This window comes from Lactuca virosa, chromosome 7 (genome assembly GCF_052849685.1).
Source record: "Lactuca virosa cultivar CGN04683 chromosome 7, Lactuca_virosa_CGN04683_v6, whole genome shotgun sequence".
NCBI classification, from domain to species: Eukaryota; Viridiplantae; Streptophyta; class Magnoliopsida; order Asterales; family Asteraceae; genus Lactuca; species Lactuca virosa.
The window spans coordinates 156,105,457-156,124,152 of record NC_136432.1 but is presented as its reverse complement, the minus strand read 5'-3'; the positions used below and the strand labels follow the sequence as shown (position 1 = coordinate 156,124,152).

General features: G+C 34.5%; 1 long non-coding RNA gene across 2 annotated transcripts; it reads right to left on the bottom strand.

Moving 5' to 3' along the window:
* Positions 1–4,830: 4,830 nt before the first annotated feature.
* On the bottom strand, positions 4,831–5,989 carry LOC145123474 (uncharacterized). Of its 2 annotated transcripts, none has more exons than XR_013715157.1 (3): positions 5,680–5,989; positions 5,496–5,560; positions 4,831–5,076 (listed from the first exon to the last, which is right to left on the bottom strand). It is a non-coding gene; the product is annotated as an uncharacterized LOC145123474 (long non-coding RNA). The 2 variants fall into 2 exon arrangements; XR_013715156.1 differs by having other exon boundaries at positions 5,689–5,989.
* Between the last annotated feature and the right edge of the window lie 12,707 nt (positions 5,990–18,696).

Genomic DNA, 18,696 nt, shown 5'->3' with positions numbered 1-18,696 from the left:
AGAAGAATAAGATGTGGGCTAATCTGATCGCGATACGTGGCAAAAGGAGAGAGGTGCAAGCAAGGATCGAGGGCGCGGCGTGCCTCTTGGCCTTGCGTGGCGCGCCTCCTTCCATCTGTAAGTACCCCCTATGAAAATCCTTCATTCTTGCCCCAAATCCCATATCTCTCTCTACAATCTCTATGATCCTTTGAGGTCCGACTTTCCCTTAGTTTTGGAATAGTTTAGCAGGGCTCTGGAATATCTAAAAGGCCAACAAAAAGAAGCTTTCGGTAGCGGGATTTTGTTCGCATAATTTCCTGGTTTTCGCAAAAACCTATGTAAGTTAAGCTACACTCCTTTGATTTCAGTGTAACTTATATTTATAGTCATAAGTCGTTATTATGAACCTATAAATAATATTTATCAGTAATTTCAAGTCATAATACTGATTGATCTACTTCCAGGAGAGGTACCTAGAATGGTCACGTTGGCTTGGTTGTTAGATTTCAGAAAGGCTATATGCCAAAATGGTTTTGCCTCCCAATTATCCGGCCTGGTTGATCCTTATTTAATAGAACTCTCAGTATTCATTGGGATTAGTGAAGGATCTAGTTTTCATTACCAGTTCGTCATAGAGATTAATAGGTTAAAGTATTATAGGTTAATACTTGTTTTCGTTACCAGATTGTCATAGAGATTAATAGGTTAAAGTATTATAGATTAATACTTGTTCGGTGCATTAACCGATAGTTGGATCACCAGTAGGATCACCCATATAGCTGTCAATCATCGAAGTAATTATCCAAATGAGTTATCTCACTGAACTATGTATTAAAATACATGTCCATGTATGTTAGGATAGAGAACTAATAGAGTGAAGCTGATAGAATAGTCTTTATGTGCTTAAGTGTAAATTGGTAGAGTAGAAAGTATAATTGTGCTTGTACTAGTAGAATATGAAGTACAATCTCTATGTGCGTAATTGTTGTAATTAAAAGACGTAGTTAGGGGATGATGGTGGAACGGTTAAAGAGGTCGGGAGCTTATAGGCTCGCGTGTTAACGAAATGGCGTGAAGGACGTAAGTACACATAGACGTGTGTTAACGAAATGACATGAAGGACGTAAGTACACATAGACCCGAGCTAATGAAATGGCGCGTAGGCCGTAAGTACACGTATTATTGGCAGATCGTGAGCCATTATATGTATGCATGTATATATATTGTGGTATATGGTATCTTGGGGAACTCAGTAAGTGTAGCTCTTACCCAGTTGTTGTAAATGTTTTTCAGGTACTTCATGAGAAGGGCAAGGTTCGATTGTCCACACGTGCATCCACAACATGTTTCTGCATAATATAATTATACTCTGATATATTTTAATAAATAAAAATAAAAATTTTGGGTTGAAAATCGGTACGTTACAAGTTGGTATCAGAGCTCTGGTTTGAGCGAACAAGATGAACAATCGTGTGATTCCAGACTCAAACTAAGGATCTAAGTAACTAATAAATATTTTCATCAAAATAATAATACAAAACGGAAAGAATACGATGCATACAGTCAGCCAAAGCTCAAAAAAGGAAAGTGATTCCCAAAATATACATATTTGTTATGTTTACTGATATATGAAATGTTAGAAATGCATGCTAGTATGTAGGCTAGGGATCTTTCAGGAATAGTCGGTTAGAATTGCATGATACTGAAGATGCCTTATAGCCTAGGGATTTACTTGTTGTTAGATGCGTAGAACCTATATCAATATTAATTAGTTATTCGGCAAATATGTTAGGTGGTGATATTGTCATATTTATACATATATTTAGACAATATTTAAATACATTTTACGTAATATTTTAGTTAATTGCAAAGATATGTGATATTTATTGAATTAATTTACATTTTGCAGTCAAATAGGACACTCTTGACGAATAAGGACCAGAAGTGATAAACATTGGTATTTTGGAGGATTGGAGCTTAAAAGAAGAAGATTTTAGCAAAAACCAAACTCACGACGTGAGGAAGCCATTTTCACGACGCGAGGAGAAAGATTCTACAAGACAGGCACACGGAAGCCCGAATCCTTGCGAGATACAAATTTCTACCAATCTCACGACGTGAGACATTAATTCCAACATTTCCCAATTTCACTCTCTTTCAAAAAAATGAATGCAACCGTCAGGAAATATGTAATGCAAAAAAGTCCTTTGTATTCATCTTCACTTGACGATGAACCGATCAATCTTCATCTTGTCTCTATATTATCTCTAACTGCACAAGCACTTTTGCGGAATAATGCAAATTTCACCACACTCATATGTTCAAGAATTATGGTCCACAAAGATCATCAAGAGACAGAAGAATTGTTGATCCGACATTAGTTTGCAAATAAAGCAACCTTTGGTGACGAGTAATTCCAAAGAAGGTCCAAGATGAGAAAACATTTATTTATGTGTATTGTTGGTGATCTGGAGATGAATTATCTCTATTTTCAAGCAACATGTGATGCAATGTTTCAGAGAAGTTTTGGTGCGTTATCGAAATGCACATCAACAATATGTCAATTAATGTAAGATAACACGTCAGACGCATTAGATGAGTTATGTAACGTCGAGATCCACCACCAACTTCATTCAGCTATTTATAATTACATTGAGCATGCCTACATACCATCTTTAGATAACTTATTTGTTTTAATTGTCGTATTACCTTCTAAATTCTTGTTTTAAAATTTTAATTGTCTTTATAGCATTTTCATTGTCGATTTAGGATTTAAGTTACCTTTTTTGGTAGCATGTTTTTTAGTTAAATGTTATGCTTAGTTTTAATTTTATTTTATTTTTTTAATTTAAATTAGTAATTTTAAATTTTTTAAAAAATAAATAAATGGTTTGGGATTGATCAATTTACATGCGGTGTAGGTTAAGAGGGATGAAAATAAAAGAAAAACATGTTGATGTGACAAGTGGGTTGGAAGGATAGGAGAGATAGACCTCCTTCAAGGCCAGTCCGTTAATTTTGAAGGTTTTATGCAAAAAATAAAAATAAACTCTTAAATATACTTTATTTTTATTTAAACAAAAATAATTGATAAGTCGATAATTGTTAAAAATTAACCAAACCAAAAATTGTCATTGATGTGAGATTAATATTTTGCTAACACTAATGTACGTAAAAAAAAATTAGACCTCCTAAAAAGCACATGTCATGTACGGTCGCACATCCAATACACCAACATCAATATGTTACATCTTAAACATTTACACTAGTAAGAGCCATCACAATATCTTAATAAAATAAATAAAGCTAAGGGTAAATAGTAACACAAGAAATTACTCAATATATGAGCCTACGAGGGAAGTAAATGACACCCCCATTGTCCTCACGAGCTGATCCACAATTGATCGATATTGGAGAGGTAATTAAACTATAATGGTTTTATAACAAAGAAAACGATGCCAAGATTTGAAATGGATTACCATATCTACGATTTTTTATATACTTATTATTACGACAAAAAAATGTGAAGAAAAAAGAAGTTTAATGTTGATAATGGATATGATATGATTTGATTTGATTTGAGTAAAAGGTGAAATAGGAGAAAGATAAAAGGCACTAACGCCTAAGACCCCCCTCTCTTTTCAATAAAAGTTGCATGATAGTGATGGTATAAATGTAGGACATCTCATTCTCTGTCACCATTATATGACCTAAGCTTACACTTCGTTTCCTTTTCATTCAAATGCATCAATCCAATCTCAATCCCAAAGTTTATACAAGAAAAAAGAACAATAAATCATACAAAAACATATATTTTATTTTCAAAATCTATATTAAAATTACTATATTATATGTTTATATCGAATAAAAGCTGAGAAAATGACGATAATAGTCATATTTCCAAAGGTTTTTCCATAAAATGGCCAAAATTTTCAAATAGGTTAAAATAGCCATGATTTTTGCAGGTGGATCACCAGACCACCTACAAAAATGTAGATTTTTTTGCAGATGTATGAGGTGGATTTTTTTTTTCTATTGTGTTATTTGTAAAAAAGACTTTCCATCGACATATTATACTCCAAAGTTAGATGTCGAGAAGTCATATTGTTTTATCTTCAAAGTAGACTACTTGATAAAAAAAAAACACTCAATTTTAATCATTCAAAAATTCCGTATACAAATTCCATTTGAGCAAAAAAAAATTAATTGTGTTTTTTACAATAAGAGTTATCCATAGACATATTACACTTCCAATTTAGATTTTTGGGAAGTCATACTTTTTAGCTTCAAAATAGGATATTTTATGAAAATTCTAAAAAAAACAATCATAACTTTTACATACGAACTTAATAGCGATTATCAAAATATCGGGTTCTTTCAATCACGATAGTGAACTGCAAAAATCTAAAAATGAATAAATAAATAAATCGCAGCCTACCTAGATTTTCTTAAGTTTTGACTTGCAAAATTAAAAATAAATTCAAAAAAATCACTAGCCACCTAGATTTTCGCAGGTAGACTTGTGAAAATCTCAAAAAAGAAAAAAAAATGTGCACACCACCAAGATATTCACAGGTGTAACCTTCAAAAAATAAGGTTAGACAAAACTTCATAAATGATCCATGTGGTTTCACAAAATCTGAAGTTTCGTCCCTAATTTTAAAAAACCTCACGGATAGTTCCTATGGTTTCAAAACTTTTAACAAAAGGTCCTTATGTTAACTCCGTCAAGTTTTGTTCGTTAAGTGAAGGACATTTCCGTCATTTCATTATTACAGAGACCATTTATGAGTTTTTTGTTATTTGAAAAAGAAAAAGAAAAAGAAAAATAATTATTTTAATATACAATGGGTCCCACCTCTCTCTCGCTCTCACGCACACACACACACACATACACACGCACACACACACACACACACTCTCTCTCTCTCTCTCTCTCTCTCACACACAACGATCCTCACCATCGTCCCTCCTTTCAGCCACCACAAATCAGCCACCAACACCACGATTAGAATTAAAATCATGCCAGACGGTCGCCTAGGCTTCATCTTCCCCAAAAACTTCTCTATTCCACCTCTTCCTCCTTTGTTTTCTCTGAAATGGTTGTTGAATGAAATTGGAATCGAATATGGATGGAATCAAAAGATTTGTGTAAGAATCGATTTGCACATATGAATAGAAAAGGGAATGGTCGATTATGGTGTCATGGGATTTTTCAGTCCAAATTATAAGAGGGATTCAATCACCTAGAGACCTTGAAACACCTACTCACTCGCACGTTTCTAAATTAGCACAAAAAACTTGATTATACAGCTTATGCGTTCAATATTAGGTCAGCTGCAAGGAATCCCCTAGAACGATTAATACTATTGTGGTGTTAAAGAAGGAAGATAGTCTTCCCCTAATAAATCCTTGTAAACCCATCAAACATCAAAGTTTTTAATGAAGATGATGAAATATGAAACAAATTGAAGAAGGTTTTGACGGAATGATGACCAGATTATGTTTTTTACCTGATACCCAATTGAAATTAAGCACTTGTTTTTTATTCCATCCAGATTCGAAGTCAGTGTGCATCCTATATAAATTTTCAAAGTCAATTTAACCCACTTCACCACATTGAAATCAACATAAACAAAGACCAGATAAATCATTCAGAATACTTATTCCAAACAACAATACATGCGATTTTCGTACCATCCATACCATTCACCTTATAGAGATGTCGACCTTCTTGGTGTTGGTGTTGCAAACCTTGCAAGGGAACGACTTCTTTTAGTGGCGATGGTAACATTGAGGATGATACCAAGTAGAATGGTGAAAGATCAGAACGGAAATGGCGATGGTTGGTAATCTTAAACCAGTGGGAGTGATCATTATCTCCAGCCATACCTACCCACGATGGAGCAAATCGATGCAGTGGATATATGAAGGGGGTTTCCCCTTGGCTGAGTATGTGAAAGGAAGTAGAGGATATCGAAGGTTTGGGAGGTGGTAGAGGTGAGTATGTGAGGAAGGGGAGGAGATATAGGAGGTGGGAGACCGTGGAAATGGTGGTGTTTTATGGAGAGAGAGAGAGAGAGAGAGAGAGAGAGAGGTGGGACCCATTGTATATTAAAATAATTACTTTTCTTTTTTATTTTTTTTAAATAACAAAAAACTCATAAATGGTCATTGTAATAGTGAAATGACGGAAATGCCCTTCACTTAACGGACTAAACTTGACGGAGTTAGCAATAAGGACATTTTGTTAAAAGTTTTGAAACCACAGGGACCATCCGTGAGGGTTTTTTAAAATTAGGGACGAAACTTCAAATTTTATGAAACTATAGGGACCTTTTATGGTCGATTATGATCAATTTTTTGATTTTTGTCTTTTTTATGGAGATATCTTTGAATTTTTTGCTATAAAGGTCATTTTCTCAAAAGAGATTTGGCTACCTAAAATCTACATTGACTTTTTCTTATTTAGCTCTAAAAAGTTTATCTTAAAAATCTATTTTTTAAAATAAAAACAGATGTGAAGTATCTTTTTATAAATGCATTTTGCCAAAAATATATGTTCATATACAATCTTTGTAACCATTATATTCATAAGTGATCGACTAAATTCATGAGTTCGAGTATGCTTTTTTACAAATTTGAACCCAAGAATCTTCTCTTTCAAGAACGAACATAATCTTCTATACGGATATATAGCATTCAACCCGAGTGGAGGTTATTATTTATATTATTTTGTTAGAGTAAAAGAAATTGAGATGACACTTGTGAAAGAAAGAATCAATTGTAAGCATTATTCACCGTCAAAGTAATTCAAAGCATATTAGGATATTTAAAGAAACTTTAACTTTGAAAAAGAAATTGTATGTAAAGTCATGAAGCTTTTGAAGACTGAATCATGTTATCCAAGAAAACAGTAAAATAACAAGAATGTAATCTAGTTGGTATAGAAAGGCTCTATAAAGCTAAATTTGTAAATATGGTTGTAGTGCATAATATATTGTCAGAATGACAATTGTTAAAAATATGTATAATACAGAAAATAAACAAATGTTCATCATTTAACAATAAATTTAATCATACTTTACCCGTTAGTCAATGGGATAATGACTTAAAAGGGTAATATATTTTTCTATTTGTATATATTTGATCACTGAGTTTTTTTTTTCGTCCACATTACCCTTCAACTTGTTAAACAGTACACATTCAGTCCTTATGACCGGTTACTCCAGGTTAGCCGGGAAAAATGACTTAATAAGGTAATATATTTCTTATTTTGTACACATTTAGTCCTTAATATTTTTGTACACATTTAGTCCTTAATACTTTTTTGTTTCAAAATAAGTCATTTTTGTTTTTGTACTGATTTCTTTAGGTTTTTCTCACGACATCTTACGAGGGACAATCATTGATGAAGTGTGTGGAGCTGTTGATTTTTATGTGTAACGTCTCATTTTCACAACTAAAAATTTTCATTTTTAAATAAGACAAAAGTCCTTAATTATAAATCCATTATTAAGAAAAAAAACGTTTATTCCAAAATACATTTATCGAAAACCAGAGTAATATAAGAAACGCGGAATCCTCAATATTGTTGATGAGTGTGTACAATCATGCCTTCGCCTTCTCACGATCAACGATATAACTTGAAAACATAAACAACTGGGTAAGCACAAAGTTTAGTGAGTTTCCTCCAAAATACTCGATACAACAAATGTATTATCATGCATAACGAGCCCACACTCATCAGATTGGAATACCTTGGCTCAATCAGTCATCGGACTGAAATGACAACATGCAACAGGTCCAAGTAGTCATCGGACTAGAATACCCAGGGTTTGTTGGCATGCCGCCTTAACCCAACCGCTCTTCTCGAGCCTCCGTGCTTACGGCTTACAACCGGCCCACACAAGGTATCTTGGCCTACATCATATAGCAGGACCACCTCAACCTATCCCACCACGATATGGTTATCCCACGTAAGATGTCGTGAGAAAAAACCTAAAGAAATCATTCATAAGTACTGAATGAGTACTAAAACAAAAATGACTTATTTTGCAACAAGAAAAATATTAAGGACTAAATGTGTACAAAAACATTAAGGACTAAATGTGTACAAAGTGAGAAATATATTACCCTATTAAGTCATTTTTACCGGCTAACCTGGAGTAGCCGGTCATAAGGACTAAATGTGTACAGTTTAACAAGTTGATGGGGTAAATGTGAATGAAAAAAAAGTCAGTGACTAAATGTGTACAAATCAAAAAATACATTACCTTTTTAAGTCATTATCCCTTAGTCAATACTAGAAAAATAAGTCTGTGAGAGGAATTTAGCAGCGCATCGCAATAAAAGAAGCATCCACGAATGGATTGGTGACAAATCAGGTTAACACTTTAGCAACATAAAGATTTAGAAAACTCTAACGACATATTGACAATGGAATATATTCGTCAATTAAAAGTTAAAATATAATATTCCCCATACTTAAACACAGTTTGTCCCTAATGTAGAAGTTTCTGGTAAAATGTATCATCAATTGTTTACTATACATAGTTATGCAAATACACGAATACATACACATACTACATGTATAAGAAAACATATACATACAAAGATACATATATACAAATAAACAAACATATGCATGCATACAATACACACACACATAAACATATACTTGCAGGTCGAATTAGGTTAAAGTGGTTCAAAATCCAAAAGTAGTCAACAAACAACAAAAAAAATTAATTAACGAGAAGATCAAAAAAATCACAAATTTATGAACGTAATGATTTAAAAGTTCAACAATTAACTAAAACTGGTGGCCTGATAGCATACACAAATCAAACAATTAATTAAAATAGGAAAAAGTTGGAACATGATCAACTAATTTCTTTTATTCTTGAGTTTTTCCATTAAGGATGTGTTTGTTTCACAGATTTTGAACGAATTCGAAGGAATTGGAACGAAAATTCAACTAAAAATTGTGTTTTGTGTTTTTGTTGACAAAATGAAAGAAATTGTACTTCTTTAAATTACATTAAATTTTGTGTATGAAAGAAAAAAAATGTGATCACGCATCCTTATGTTTATTATAAAGAAAAAAATGTGATCGCACATCCTCTTTATTTTAGTCATGATTTATCAAATAAAAATATATTATCATCATCTCTCCCACACCCCATCATCGCACCATCCATCCACCCACAAGACCACGTCCACCCCCACCCTACCCTACCTTCACACCCTACAAACACAAACACCAGTGGCGGAGCCATTAATTTTGATATGGGGGTACAAACCTTATCAATATATATTCTATGTAGTTATCATATCCCGGACATTAAAAAACATGGTACAATATCTTAAGTTGGGGGTACAATAACATAGAACACGTTAACAAATAAATTGTTTTATATACATAAAACAATTTTTTGGGGATGTTGTAGTACCTCCAACGCCCCATCTAGCTTCGCCATTGACAAACACCCATTGTGTACATCCCACGTCAATGCCAATAAACCAATGCCAGCGTCGACGCCCACTCCTCTACACCCTTACACTCACCTTGTATCCACCCACTCACCAACCCACCCCCACACCTATCAACCCAGCCATCCACATGATCAGTGGCGGATCTAGAAAAAAATAGGGTATGCACATAATAAACTTTCATTAATAATTTTAAAAGAATTCCTAAAAAACATTTGATATCGAAACAAAAAATTACAAATGTTGTCGTCGATTGCTTATATTTTGGTAGTGAGTAACAATAAATTCATGACTAACTTTTGAAAACACCGTTGGGTTTTTTATTCAAAATTACTTTCAAAAACATAAGATTTAGCAGCGGAAGACTTGATGATTTTGAATAACATAAAACAAGTTTATAACCCACCAATGATATTCTTCTAAAGTTTGGAAAGAAAACAAGCACCAAAGAAGAAAATGAAGAAATCACAACCTTTGTAGTTCTTTGGATCCTCTTGGGAGGCTTGGAAGTTGATAAAGAATGATGAACTTTAGAGACACCAACAATGACTCAATTGATGTAGATGCTAGTCTAAAACTCTTAATCTCTTAAGCTTGATGTTCATAACCAATATGAACTTCAAGAGAGTTATAAAAACAAGTAATCTTCATGTTTTGTTAACAAAATGAGAAAGAATGAGAGAGAGCATCTAGATTTCGGCCATCACAAGTCCAAGACTCAAAAATGAAAGTCTCATGTCTCTTAATTCATAAAGTGAAGTCTTTAACCAAAAGGTCTTAGCACTTTTAAGCAACCATGTCTCTAACTCATTATTATGTCCATACATGCAAGCTAGGCTTTACTTTTAACTAAAATAATCAAAATCCCATCCTCTCTTTTGTCTTCTTTACATTTGGAAATTAATAACAAAAAGGAAGACAAGTTTTTTAAATTTATAAACTAGTTTATAAAATATAAACTTTAACATTTTGGTAAAAGACAAAAGGATTTATCTCGTCCAAAATGTTGTGCATGACTTATTAATTCATACCATATGAATTATGTAATGTTACTTGCTAATGAAAGTTATTATTTCCTAGATATAAATAATTTCCAATTTAATTATAAGAGTTTATTGAATATTTATTAAAACCAATTTCTAATAAATAGTCAATTGTATCAAGTTGTTGTTAGTGTGACCCATTAGTATCATATGTTAATTAGCAATATCACTTTAATATGATTCTTGAGCATACTATATCTTTCAATCTCCCACTTACGCAAGATTCATATTAGATTGATATAGACAGTGGTGAACGTCTAGCAACATTTCACTGCCCCCATTAACATACGACTTTGTGCCATTCTATCAACGCCCAATTCCCAAAAAGCTCCAAGCTATAATTTGTGTATAAGGTAAGTTTATCAGTTATCCCTTTGTCGCATACATTATGTTAAACATGAGACATGGATAACGATCAATCTCCTTAGGTGTTCAACTTTTGGTAAGGCGCCTTAGATGTCTAACTCTCAACACATAATATGAACAAATCTCATATTGACTACATAAGCCTCTTGTATAGTTTATACCATACCTGAAAATGGTTTTTATATCTGCCCGGTTAAGGACCAGTGTTTGACCATATCTAAGCACAATACTCCCTACACTTAAGTCCCACTATGTATCTCAGGTGTTAAGGATACAAAGATAGTACCTTTTAATCAAGTATCATTCACGATAGCGATCCATGAGATGATCTTGATGCGGGTCAGTTCAATACCAGTTCTCTGACAAGTACCTATGAAATTTGGTTACAACCTATTGGCTACCTTCATCCGGTGAAAGTCAACCAGTCCAATTCATATTAGTCTTACTTCATAATTGTTTCCACAATTATAACCGACTATGAACCTTTAGAATAATAGTATTATTCATGGATTAAACATGTTAATATAGAACACAACAAGTATTGATGTTATGATCATATCCCAACATTTCAAAACATTATATAATAGTTGTTGTTACAATGTTCTAATATCCAAATACTAAATCCAAATCAAAATCTCATTTCTAGAACAATAAAGTCTTATAGCTGAAGTGTCACCATTCATACTTAGCTTAAAAGAAGGACTTTATTAATGGGTTCGACTAAACTTAATTTGTGTGAATTCTGTGAATACAATCATCTCCATATTTGACTTTACTCTAGGTATAGTTAAATATCTTGGACTATATGATTGGTGTTCTTTCTTGACATAATGTCTCTTAGCTCGATTAATTATACTCTTGAAGTCACAAAGATTTCTAGGTGATCCTTGAATGGTATAGATCAACATAGCTTTTCAATGAACTCATTCATCAAATCATATTAGATTTAAACTTCCAAAGTAGCGTACTCTTATTTTGTAGTATATTGTGTCATTTTGTTTTGGTTGGAACTCATTCAAACAAAACTTACTCTTCATCTCACAATGAAGTCATAATCCAATTATAATTCATAATCTTATATATGTTTGTTTAGAAATCAGAATCTTATGTAGCTTTTTACATGAAGATTTTATTATAAACTAATTGTCTCATATACATTCCCTTTGTTCTCTAAAGTACTCTTAGAATGTTCTTATAGTCATCTGATGACTTAAACATGTATTTAATTGGTATATTATGATATGCTCATAACATGATCATATATCAAGGCTTGTGCATAATATGGCATAAATGATGGATTTAATTGCCAAGCAAATCGAATATAAATAATTTCAGCTAGTTCAAACATATGAGCTAGGTGCTTTTGAGGCTGGCTCAAAACTTTGTGCCCTGTGACAATACCATGATTCCTCCAAATGATTTTTGTATCCTGATCCCATTCAATATATTGTCCATATATGCATAAAGATATAAATCTTTTAACATTCATTTTATCTATCCCTATAGATTTTACATTCCAAGAATGCATCTTGTTCTTCCTAAGTCTTTCATTTTAGAAACAAATTCTGAGTCAAGGTGAAAATGCTTGGCATGGTCAGAATGTAATTTCTCATGATTCAATATGTCTTATTCATACACGATTAGGAATGTCACTATGCTCCCACTAGTTCTTAGTAAACACACATGTTCTATTCATTTTGATATAAATGCATACCTTGTGGTTTTACATTAAAATGATGATTGTAACATTGAGATGTTTTCTTTATATCTACAAGTGGTTCTCAAGCTCTACACATTTTGTTAGGATAACATGGATTAAGAAAACCTCCAGGCTAATCTATATAGATATCTTCTAGTAGATGTATATTCAGAAGAGAGGTCTTTCTTGAAATTTATTTGCTATATCTCATATTAAGAATATGAGTTTATAGTAAACAATATCCTTGTTGATCTAATCATAGCTACTTGTGAAAAAGGTTTGATCGAAGTCAATGTCATGAGTATGATAAGAACCACAGTTAATGACATGAGTATGAGAAAATCCTTTTATAACAAGTCTTTCTTTAAATGTGTATGTTTATCCATGTGATGTATTTTTTCTAGAAGAATCACTTACTCCTTCTAGCCTTGCTATAGAGAGAAAGTTCAATCAAGACCATACTTGATTATCATACATGGATTACATCTCATGTTCATGAGTCTAATTCATTAATCAGATTCAAGATCTGACATAACATCTTGCTATTTTATGGATTTACTAGAAGCCATCAATAAAAGCTCATTAATGAGAGATTCCACACTTTTCAAGTCATAGATGATTTCTACCACTAATGCGAACAATTTGTGTTTGTGAATAGCTATTATTTAAGTTTAAAAATCCATATTAAAACTAGTGCCAACTGTAACTACATCAGGTAATGGTTCTTGAGCTGCTTCATGTTCCATGTACCACCCACTTGCTTTGTCATTAGAAGCATGCTTTCTACTAACTCGGCTATCAAGGGAATCAGATAACTTATTCTTGGTGGGTTTGTATATAATAATCTAATGCAAATTTAGAGTATTGTATAAATATGTATTTAGTAGATTCTGGATTCAGAAGCTTTAGTTCAACATAGGCTTCAAATCAATAAAACATTTAATAAGATAGGGATGGAGCCTTTCCATTCAAAATATTATGAACAAAATGTTATATCTACTAGTTAGTTAGTGTTTGTACTCAAGGTATAATTGATAGTGTTCTAGGTGTTATCCCAAGGAAATAAAAGGAGGACATTTCTACAGATTAGAAAAAAACCATACCAAGTAAGATTTAAATCATCCTTTATTATCATTAAGACCATAAATAGTTCTTACCGGTTTGTGCTTCAACTTTATATTTGAAACCTTCAACAAAGATTTCACAATTATGTTTTCACATGTAAAATATAATATATAACTACTATAGTTGTTAATAAAGTTTATTTGGTATCTTATGATAAATCTTAGACATTCTTTATAAAGGAAGTTATACACCATAGTGTATAGTTCCTTAATAATTATTTTCTCTACTTCCTAGTGAAAATAACATTAAGAATCTGTCACACCCCAAAACCGGAACGGCGGAAACGTTCTGGGGTGGAGGACGTCATGTACAGTATCATAACAATGCATAATAGTAAAGACAAGCAACAACATCCATTGCATTAATATAATAATTTAGATATAAGCGTGTTCTGTACAGTTTGTAAGACACCAAAAGTAAAATCAAAATAAAGATGAGTCTTGTATGTGCTCCATCTTCTCTAAAGCTTCATCGGTACCTGTCTTCTGATGACCTGAGAATACAAGTTATTTTGAAAGAGTTTATCAGCATAAAGCTGGTGAGTTCATAAGTATTTAGTGTCATTGCCTGTATAAAAATGTTTGTAATTAACGTAGCGTAAATGTTCATAGCTGTTCGTAAATTTTTAAAAATAGTAGAACTCTCTAGAAAATCCTATATTTTCTATTGAAATGTAGTCTTCTACCAAGACCCGACTGTTTGTATGTTTGATCTTTTGTAAATGTAAGAGTTTTCTCCAGTGAAACTATCATTATGAAAATATAGTTTACTTAAATGTGTATGTTACAGGATCACAAAGTAATGAAATACAGAGTCCAGGTAGTACTAAATGTATAGTACACCTCGGGGAGTCTAAGGAAGTGAAATGCAGACTCCAGGTGGTATTAAATGAACAAGACGCCTCGGAGAGTCTGTTTTACCTTTAATTCTTAATTGGTTAATTAAAGGTTTGAATGTGAACTCGTATGTAACCATGTTGATCGACGGCTGAGTAACGGATGACCGTACAGGTCATATGTAGTGAAGTGACATTCTGTCACCCCTTGGCCTTTCGGCTGGGACTGTAGCTAGCAGTCGGGATGTGGGAGTGTCTGTCCCGTATAGATCTATACACACAATGCCCGCTCTCCCTCCAGGAGACTCTGGTTACAAAGTGATACCACGATGAAGCGTCGTATCGAGAAGTAGTATGTCACATTCGGTTTATAGTATTCAAATGTTTATGTAGTAGTTCTTAGTGTAGTATTGTTTTCTATGTACTAGTGTATAGTATGTTCTCTTGTATAGTGTATAGCGTGTATTGACTCATAACTGTACTGGCTCTAGTACGTATCATTGTAGTAGTAATAGTGAGTAGTAATCCCTTAACTATACCTATTATAGTTAAATGATAATGTTGTTTGTATGTCTTCGTTACACAAAGGTACTGAACTGAAGTGAAAGCTTTTATATCCAACACACACACACACACACACACACATATATATATATATATATATATATACATATATATATATATATATATATATATATATATATATGATATATAACTAAGAGTTCAACGACATTCGGACAAATAACAGGATACCCTAAGTCCACAACCAAACAAGGAACAGGAAATAAGGTGAGCTATCAGTCTTAAGTCCTTCAAGTCTTACTTATATAAATATATTAGTGTAGATATGAGTTTGAAAACAATGTAAGTTTAAAAGAGTTTTGAAAACAATTTTAGCATTTAAAAGAGTTTAATAAAAGTTTTGAAACGCTTGAAACCCATAATTTGATAGCAATTTAAAAGTAATAGTAAATCTTACTGTTTGTTCTAGTTATTAATCACATGTGATTAAAGCAATAACTAGAATGTTTCAACTTGTGATCCCCCCCATAAAAGCATGTAAAATCATTTCAAAGGTTGATTAAGGGGTATGAACTCACCTGTAGTGAGTGGTTTGGATGGAAGTGCCGGACAGGGTGCTAAGTGTCAAGTGAAGACTTGAACACACACACGGATCCTATTTAACATGTAATGACACATATATGCATCTAATTAGTCATTTAAGAACTAATTAATCAATTAAGGACACCCTAAAACATGGATAACACTTTGATTCAAGTGTTAGTAGTATTAAGGGGTTGCATCTAAAGAGAGTATGGCCTCACATTGGAGTTTACTGCCCATATGGTAACACCACATGAGTTTACGGCCCATGGTCATAACCCCATGAGTTTACGGCCGTAAACTCATGTGTGCTTGCTTCTTTTGCTTGTTTAAGGTGCTATACTCCTCAAAGAAGTGATCTAGACTTGGTTCAAAGGCTATAGAAGGGACTAGGGCTCATAATGGCCCCTTATTAGAGTTTACGGCCTAAGGACCAACTCGCATGGAGTTTACGGCCTAGGGTTTACGGTCCTAGTGGGTTTACGGCCGTAAACCCATGGTAACTCCTATCATTTCGTGGTTTAAGGTCTTTAGCACTTGCATGTAAGGTTCTAGTCCAATATCCAAGCCCTAGAAGGTAATGGTGGCACATATGCACCACCTAATGGTGTTTACGGCCCAAGGAGATTGCCTTGGCCGTAAACCCATGTGTTCTTGGGGATTCTTGGTGTTTTTCAATGGTTTAGCAAGTAATCTAAGCACATAAATAGTTAAGAAGGATGTACTTACTTATAGGAAGCTTGCAAGAGTGTTTAAGGTCCAAGAACACTAGTGTGTGTTCTTGGTGTTTTGAAGAACACTTGAAGATCTATGAAAAAGAGAAGATTTCATAGATGAAATCATCTATAAGTACTAGATGAAGTGTTATAACAACAAATCAAGAGAAGAAACACTTACATTTTTGGAAGATTGGAAGAAATCTGTTATGATACTTGAGAGAGAAATGTGGGTGTTCTTGAGCTTGGAAGTGAGAAGTGAGGAAATGAGGAGCAAACTCATGCCTTAAGCATGAGTTCACGACCAAGAGGAGTTTACGGCCCAAACTCCCAAAGTGTGGCCGTAAACACCTTGTTATAGTGTGAAATGTTTATTTGTTACACATCACTCCTAGAAGATACTTCCTTTTATTTGTTAGTTTGACGAAATTATAATAAAAACACCCAAACGGACTTTAAACCGGCTAAAATTAATAGAGATGAATTTGACTATTATTTGTATTGCTTGACTGAAGGGTTTGAGCAAATAGGAATTTCGGGTTGTCACATCATCCCCCCGTTAGAGGGAATTTCGTCCCGAAATTAGAGTCCAAGCAACTAAGTTATTACAAATAACTAGGCGAAAAGATGAGGATATTTCAATTTCATTTGATCCTCGCGCTCCCAAGTGAATTCCGGTCCTCGCTTGGCGTTCCAGCGAACCTTCACTATCTGGATGCGGCTTTGCTTCGTTCGCTTGACCTCACGGTCCATGATCTCGATAGGTTCTTCCATGAAGTTGAGGCTCTCGTTGATCTCGATCTCGTCGAGTGGGATTATAAGAGTCTCGTCGGATAGACACTTTTTCAAGTTCGATACGTGGAAGGTAGGATGTACGTTACTAAGCTTGCGGGGTAAGTTGAGTTTGTAAGCTACGGGGCCGATTCTAGCGAGAATCTCGAAAGGACCTATGTATCTTGGATTTAGCTTTCCAAGCTTTCCGAATCGTATCAAGCCCTTCCAGGGTGAGACTTTCAAAAGGACTTGGTCTCCCACCTGGAATTCCAAAGGTTTCCTCCGTTTGTCTGCGTAGCTTTTCTGTCGATCTCTAGAGGCTTTCAATCGTTCACGAATCTGAACGATTTTCTCTGTCGTTTCCTGAATGATCTCCGGACCCGTGAGAGTGCTGTCAGGAACTCGGCCTTTAGCTAACTGGGTGACACCCACCTCGGCCCAACACATAGGGGACCTGCACTTCCGGCCATAGAGGGCTTCAAATGGAGCAGCCTTTATGCTCGTGTGATAACTGTTGTTGTAAGAGAATTCGACGAGGGGTAAGTGGGTATCCCATGCCTTCCCAAAGTCGATCACACAGGCTCGCAACATTTCTTCTAATGTTTGAATAGTTCTCTCACTTTGTCCGTCGGTTTGTGGATGGTAGGCCGTACTCATGTCCAGCCTCGTTCCTAGGGAGCTTTGTAATGATTGCCAGAACCTCGAAGTGAATCTACTATCCCTATCGGAGATAATGGATATAGGGACACCATGCAGTCGTACTATCTCCCGAATGTATGTTCTTGTGAGATTCTCCATCTTGTTGGTTTCTTTGATGGGCAGGAAGTGTGCGGACTTGGTCTATCTGTCGACGATGACCCAAATGGTATCAAGTCCACCCGTTGTCTTGGGCAACTTGGTTATGAAGTCCATAGTGATCCGCTCCCACTTCCATTCAGGTATCTCCGGTTGCTGGAGTAGACCTGATGGTTTCTGGTATTCGACCTTGACCTTGGCGCAAGTAAGGCATTTACTTAAGAAGGTAGCGATCTCCGCTTTCATGTTAGGCCACCAGTATAACTTTTTAAGATCCAGATACATCTTATCTGAACCTGGGTGGACGGAATATCGAGTGTTGTGTGCTTCTTTCATGACCAAGTCTCTGAAGCCACCGTGTCTCGGTGTCCAGATCTGGTCCATGAGACATAAGGCTCTGTCACCCTTGACTTCCAAGTTCTTATCCATTCCATGCAGGGATTCTCCCGCTACGTTTTCAGGTTTTAAGGCTTCGAACTGAGCCTCCTTAATCTGTGCGGATAGATGCGAATGGATAGTCATGGTTAATGACTTGACTCTTCGACCAGAATATTCTTTCCGAATTAGGGCGTCTACTACCACGTTGGCTTTACCCGGGTGATAACGAATTTCGCATTCGTAGTCATTGAGTAGCTCTACCCACCGTCGTTGTCTCATATTGAGCTCCTTCTGGTTGAATATGTGTTGTAGGCTTTTGTGGTCTGTGAAGATAGTGCTCTTTGTACCATACAGGTAGTGCCTCCAGATCTTCAGAGCAAATACAAC